The sequence below is a fragment of the Aplysia californica genome, unplaced genomic scaffold, assembly GCF_000002075.1.
Source record: "Aplysia californica isolate F4 #8 unplaced genomic scaffold, AplCal3.0 scaffold00394, whole genome shotgun sequence".
Lineage (NCBI taxonomy): Eukaryota > Metazoa > Mollusca > Gastropoda > Aplysiida > Aplysiidae > Aplysia > Aplysia californica.
Window position 1 is genome coordinate 683,643 of NW_004797664.1, and position 6,761 is coordinate 690,403.

Genomic DNA, 6,761 nt, shown 5'->3' on the forward strand with positions numbered 1-6,761 from the left:
TCTGTGGTAATGTTGTCCGGTCCTGCAGCTTTCCCATTCTTCATCTTTCGTAGTGCCTTGATAACTTCTTTCATGATTGGTGGTCCCTCGTTGTTATTTTCCACTCTTCTTTGTTCATCTCTTTTTGTCATTGTACAAGTCACCGATATATTCTGTCCAACGTTCTAGTATCTTATCTTTGTCCATTATGACATTCCCATCCTTTGATTTGAGGCATCCTGTTGATCCGCGTGTTCTTGTATGGCACACCTCTTTAATTTTTCTGTGTAGATCTTTTCAGTTCGCATTGGAATGATTTTCTATTTCCTCACATTCTTCTTTTAACCAGGTCTCTTTTGCTAGATTACATTTGTGTCTGATTTCTTTATGAAGATTCACATATTTTTCCATAATATTGTTTTTGTTTGTTCTTGTTATGATCCATAATGTTCTAGGGAAAGAATACAGCAGTGGTTTCCCCTTGCCTTCTGCTGGATTTTTGTACGGTTTACCTCGCTAGCCTTTGCCGAAGCCTAGATCTACTCTTATCGACTTTGGACCACCAAGGGATCTTTAACGTGCGAAAATTGCAAACGGGACGGGACCTCCGAGATTTTTCGCCCTTGTCCAAGAAGGCTAGGTGTAGATCTTCCCTACCACAAGATCAGGGATATGGCTGAAAGACAGCAGTAAGAAGGAGTCCGGGAGTAGCAGAGAAAGGCAGCAGAAAGAGTCAGGAGCTCAGAGGAGGGTACAAAGGAGGTGAGGGGGAGGGGTAAAAGCGGAGGTGAAAGCAGACGACAGAACATTGATAGAGAACAGGAAAGAAGGTGAAATGAGACAATTTTAAAGAAGGAAAATTCACGTCGCTATTCCGATTCGAACCCGGGATCCATTGAATGAGAGGCAGACACTTTAACCTCTAGGCCACGAAAGCCCCCTTGGTTTGGGATGTTGGGGGGGGGGGGGATTCTTCTCTTTTTCTTGATTTTACACACATCAGTGGCTTTGAAAAGGTTTTATTTTACCTGGTAAGCTTAGACGTAAAAAAGTGATTGTCAAAATAATTTTCACCTCTTTTTATATAAGTAGTAGTCGGTATGCATTCATGTATTTATGTATCATAGGTATGTGTGTGTATGAAAGTGTTTATGCATGGATGTGTGTGTGTGTGTGTGTGTGTGTGTGTGTGTGTGTGTGTGTGTGTGTGTGTGTGTGTGTGTGTGTGTGTGTCAGAGAGAGAGAGAGAGAGAGAGAGAGAGAGAGAGAGAGAGAGGGAAAGTGAGGGGGGCAGATAGACAGACAGACAGACAGACAGACAGACAGACAGACAGACAGACAGACAGACAGATAGACGGATAGACAGACAGACAGACAGAGGAGGGAGCGGCCAGGGTGAGGTTGGGATGGTGGAAAATCTGTTGTTCTCTTTCACAGAACTAGTACACATATAAAAATTGGTAAAAGTATCGTCATCATCCTCACCATGTGCAGGAATGTCTGTAGTGAGGTTATTTTAATATTCCACGAGTTTTGCTGTTTTCACCTAGGCATGTTAAAACAAGAGTCTCGCTGGGGAAAAAAACCCTCAACTTGAGCATTAATTGTTCTGCTCAAAATTTCATTTTTGCTGTTATGTTCCTTAGTCAGAGACGGAGGAGAGACACGGAGGTTATTATTAATGTATCAACATCCTGGCCTGTCAAATCATCAAATGTTGCAATTGTTGTGCTTTAATTAAATATGAGAGCTTGATGGACGGAAATTATAAACGCAAGACACGTTTGAAAATTGATCCAATGATTATAAAACTTATTGTAATCGATGTCTTATTGTTATTGGTTCATTGGACTCTTTGGCGTTCTATTATAAATCTGGCTTTTTAACATCATTATATTATTATGTCTGTTGATGTGTTCGCCTGATCAATATGAGTGCTAATGGATGAAAACTGTGAGAATAAAAAACATAAAAAAGTAGCTGTTTGCTTTTTGTTCACTGGACATAACTGCGGAACCTGCAATTATTCTCCTAACAGTACTATGAACCTGTTCGTAACCGTCAGCCAAGATCACAAGAAACAGCGACGGCTATAGAGAGGTAGTCGCTATGGACAGGGTCAAGGCTACTGTCGTTTTCTTTGATTCGTTTTATTTTTTTTCTGACTCAGTTACCTAGCAGCGTCAAAGAAAAAAGCAAATGTGGTTGCACAGTTATATTGTTTTTGTCTAATGTTTCTCTGATCGCCTCTATAATCTTTTCATGGGCCTGCCTCTTCCTCTGTATCAATCTGATCCCTGGTTGTGCGTCCTCGCTGCTTTACTGTCTAGTGCAAGTCTTGACAGATATCCAAACCGTTTTTTGTTTGTTTTGTTTATCTCTATTTAACATACCCAGCGGCAATAGAAATGATCCACTTTGTATTTTTGTTCGTTTGTTTGTTTGTTTGTTTGTAACTGCGCCCTTGTTCACTTAAGTTAATGAGCGAAATTTTGCTCATCACTCACCACGTACTCAACGATGACTCTGTACCGATCTTTTTCTTGAACAAAAATGAACAAAGTGGTCACCTGACTCACATCCAAATTAACATGTTTTGTGACTCAAGTTCCGCCAAAATTATGAAATAGTCTAAAGTATATTTAGATCAACGCATTAGCGATTTTAGAACCGAAAAAACAAGTTACACACTTTCCGGCTGTTTTTTGTTAACTTAAATTGCTCTACAAGAAGCCAAAGTCAAGCCCCGAGGAGCGCTGTTGGGCACTTTGAATACTCCAAGCTGTACGGTTGGCTCGTAGAGTGGCACGGATGCTTTGTTGCTCTCATCCTACCATCATCATCATCCAGTGCCAGATCTGCGACAGACATCGGCGATCATGGTTCTCCATTCATTCCTTTGCTCGGATGTTCTAAAAAAAGCTACATTTCCCTGATCTTTCCGTGTTACCCATTTGTTTAGGTTTCCCAAGTATGTTGTTCTGGGCCTACCCCTGCCTCGCTTGCCCTCAATTTTTCCTGTGAGAGCTAGGTGTTCAAGACCCTTATGTCTATTCAGGTGTTCCAAAAACTGCATTTATTGTCGTTTCCTTATTGTTTTTAACATTGAGCGACCCACGTGGGATTCATCAAGCACTGCCTTATTTGATGTCTTTTCCTTCCACGATACTCTTAGCAGTCTCCTAAGAAACCACATGTCTGTTGCTTCTATTTTATTTTCACTGTCTTTAGTGATTGTCCAGCATTCACAGCCATATAGAAGGGATGACAAAACATAAAATTTCAGAACTTTCATTTTGGTGTTCATCGAGATGTTTCTATTTTTCAGGATTGGGCTCATTTTATTGAAACTAGCCTTAGCCATTGTAATTCTCCGTCTTTTTTCTGTGGAACGTTTGGCATCAGATGTTATCATATATCCGAGATATTTAAACTGTGGGACCAGTTTGATCTTTTCACCTTTGCAAATGAGATTACAACAAGGCTTTGCTGCTTTTTTGGATATTACCATGCATTCTGTTTTCTTTACATTCAACAATAATCCTTTACGTTCACTTTCTGTTACAACAGTGTCTAGAAGCAATTGAAGGTTCTTTTCTGAGCCTGCTATAAAAACTGTGTCATCTGCATTCCTGATGTTATTTATCTTTTCTCCATTTACTTTGAGACCTGGACATTCTTCTATGTTTCTAAGGATTGTTTCACTGTACATATTAAAGAGGTCTGGTGACACAACACATCATTGCCTCACTCCTCGCCTGATCTGCTTATATTCTCTGTATTCTCCATTAATTCGCACTGCAGCGTTTTGGTCCCAGTACAAATTCCTGATAATTCTTAGATCTTTTCCTTCAAGGTCTAGCTTTTCCAGTATTCTAAATAGATCATCATGTCTAACTTTAACGAATGCCTTTGAATAATCTATGAAGCATAAATACAGATCTTTCTGAGTTTCAATACATCTTTCCATTAATATTGTTAAGGTGAAAACAGCATTTCTGGTGCCCTTGTCAGGAACAAAGCCGAATTGCGTTTTAGATATCTCTGGTCTTACCCTTTTTCTCTATGTTCCCATTATTACTCGCCGATATATATTTGTAAAATGACCCATAAGGGTAATTGTTCAGTGACGCGTGGTGTTTTAGATAAAGCTATAAAAGGCTAATTTTTATGTTGGTCGTTACAATTTCAGCAATGTATGTATTTAATATTTTTAGATCAAAGCCAAGCTGTTATAGAGAACATATAATGTTATTTCCGAAACCAGTAGTGGTCTTAGAAGCTGAAAACAACTTTGTTTTCTACACATCTCACCTAGTTTAAATTTTTATATCGACCGTTACACTTTCTGTAATGGGTGTGCTCTGTATGTTTTTGTCGGTGTCAAACTGTAGTCAACAACGCATAACTTTATTTTTGAACAAAATTGTTTTCTTAGAAGCTGGAAACAGCTTTTCTCTGTTTAAATTAAGTAGGTTTATTTTTATGTCGGTCGTTACACTTTCAGCAATAGATGTATTTCATATTTTTAGGTAAATGCCAAGTTGTAGTAGAGAACCTATTATAACGTTATTTTGGAAACTTGTTGGGATCTTAGTAGCTTGAATCAACTTTACTTTTCATCCAAACTACTAAGTTAAAATGTTTATGTCGGTCGTTACACTTTCTGTAATGGATGTACTCGATATTTTTGCCTGTATCAAACTGTAGTAAACAACACACAACTTTGTTTTAGAATAAAACTATTGTCTTAGAAACCATAAATAGCTTTTTTTTCATCCAAATTACTATGGTTATTTTTTTCTGCCGGTCGTTACACTTTCAGTAATGGACGTAATCTATATTTTTGTCTGTGCCAAAATCTAATAAAGAAAGCATACCATTCGTTTCGAACCTAAAGGTGGTATTATAAAATATCTAGGTGTTAAAAAAACATAATTTAGAATTTAGCCGGGCAAACAAGTTTATATAAAGCTAACGCCTGTTGTAAAACGCAGTTATATGTTGGTTGCTATAACTAGACATGCACACAAACTAATGATATATTATTCCTAATACCTAGAGTGTAACGACCGATCCAACATGATAATCAAAACGATAAGACAAAGAAATATAGACGCTTCCAACTTTTCTGGACATATCTAGGTTTAGATAGAATTTAGCCGTGCAAAGAAGACTATAAAACGATAGCACATGTGGCATAACATAATTTTGTGTTGGTAGTTAAAAGATGTATAACCAAGACTGAGAGTGTAACTACCGAACCAAAATGGTAATCAGCACTTTAGAAGGACAAAGAAATACATATACAACCAGATTTTAAGAATACATATAGACTTGGATATAGTTAAATCTATAAGATGTAACAGCCTGTTGGGAAACACAATTATTTTTTGGTTTTTACAACTGGTCGTGAACAAAACAAAACAAGTTATAATTACCAATACTGAGAGTGTAACAACCGACCGCACAATTTAGTCAAAGCGCAAGGATAAAGATTAAAAATGATCCCAGACTTTAAGAATGTAACTAAATTTGGCTAGAATTCAGCCGGACAAAGAAGTCTATAAAAAGCTACACCCTTTGGTAAAACATCATTATGTGTTAGTAGTTGTTACAACTATAGTGCTGTCAAAAATCGTGGTGCAACTTATCCTAAGATGTCTCTTTAACGCGAGAATCAATGTCACTCAAACTTTACACCGTAGCTTGGGTCAATTTGTCTTAATCATATTTTTCAACAACAACTGAGGCAAGATTAAACTCTTCCCTTCATAAATTTGTATAAAATACTTGAAGTCTCCGTCATGCGTGAAATGGCATTGTTCACAGCACTTCCCACTTCTTGTAGACATTTTACATACGCATTTGGCTTATGTCACAGCTGATCAATGACACTTTTTAGTGGCAGCACTTGTTACAAGAAGTTAATTTTATATAGTGAACACATTGTTTTACACAAAAGGTTCTCAAAACCGGCGTTCACTAAGCATAGGCCTAATACATGACGGACTTGTTTTTAAAAGCGATATTGCCCCAGCTGTAAACATGTTAAAATCTGTAGAAACCACCAATTTGTATTTTAAAATAAGAATTTATTAGTTTTTAAAGGAAATTTCCTAGATGCGGCTAGCAGGTGTTAAAAAAAAATGTTGATCTCTTAAGATAAATTGATACAAGTCATTGTGCAAAAGTTGGAGAACCTGTGTTCGATAGTTGGGGAGATATTTGACGATAAGTTGCGACACGAATTTTTGACCGAACTATAGGCATGGACAAATATTAATAGATTATAACCAATACTTAAAGTGTAACGACCGACTCAATGTGGTAATTAAAAACAAACACAAAGAAATAAAGTTGCTACCAGCTTTTTAGGACACATATAGGTTTGGATAGAGTTTAGCTGGGGAAAAACGTCTATAAAAGTAACTTGACGTGCGATCGATCTTAGCACTCCGAGAACTGATTATAATAATTTTTCTGTATGACTAGTTGTAACAACCAACACCTTATTATATTTTGATTTTTACCAAAGGTGATAGCATTTTATAGGCTCCTCTGCACGAATAAACTGTATCCAAATCTAGACATGTTCTGAAAAACTGTAAACATCTTTTTTACTTTGTCCCACCACTGTTTTTGGTAACTTTTGAGGTCGGTCGTTACGTTGTCAGTATTGGTTATAATCTCTTTGTTTTTTGTTTTTTGCCTTCCTAATTGTAACAACCAACTCATTATTTTATTTTATCACAGTTAATAGCATTTCACAGAGTTGTTTG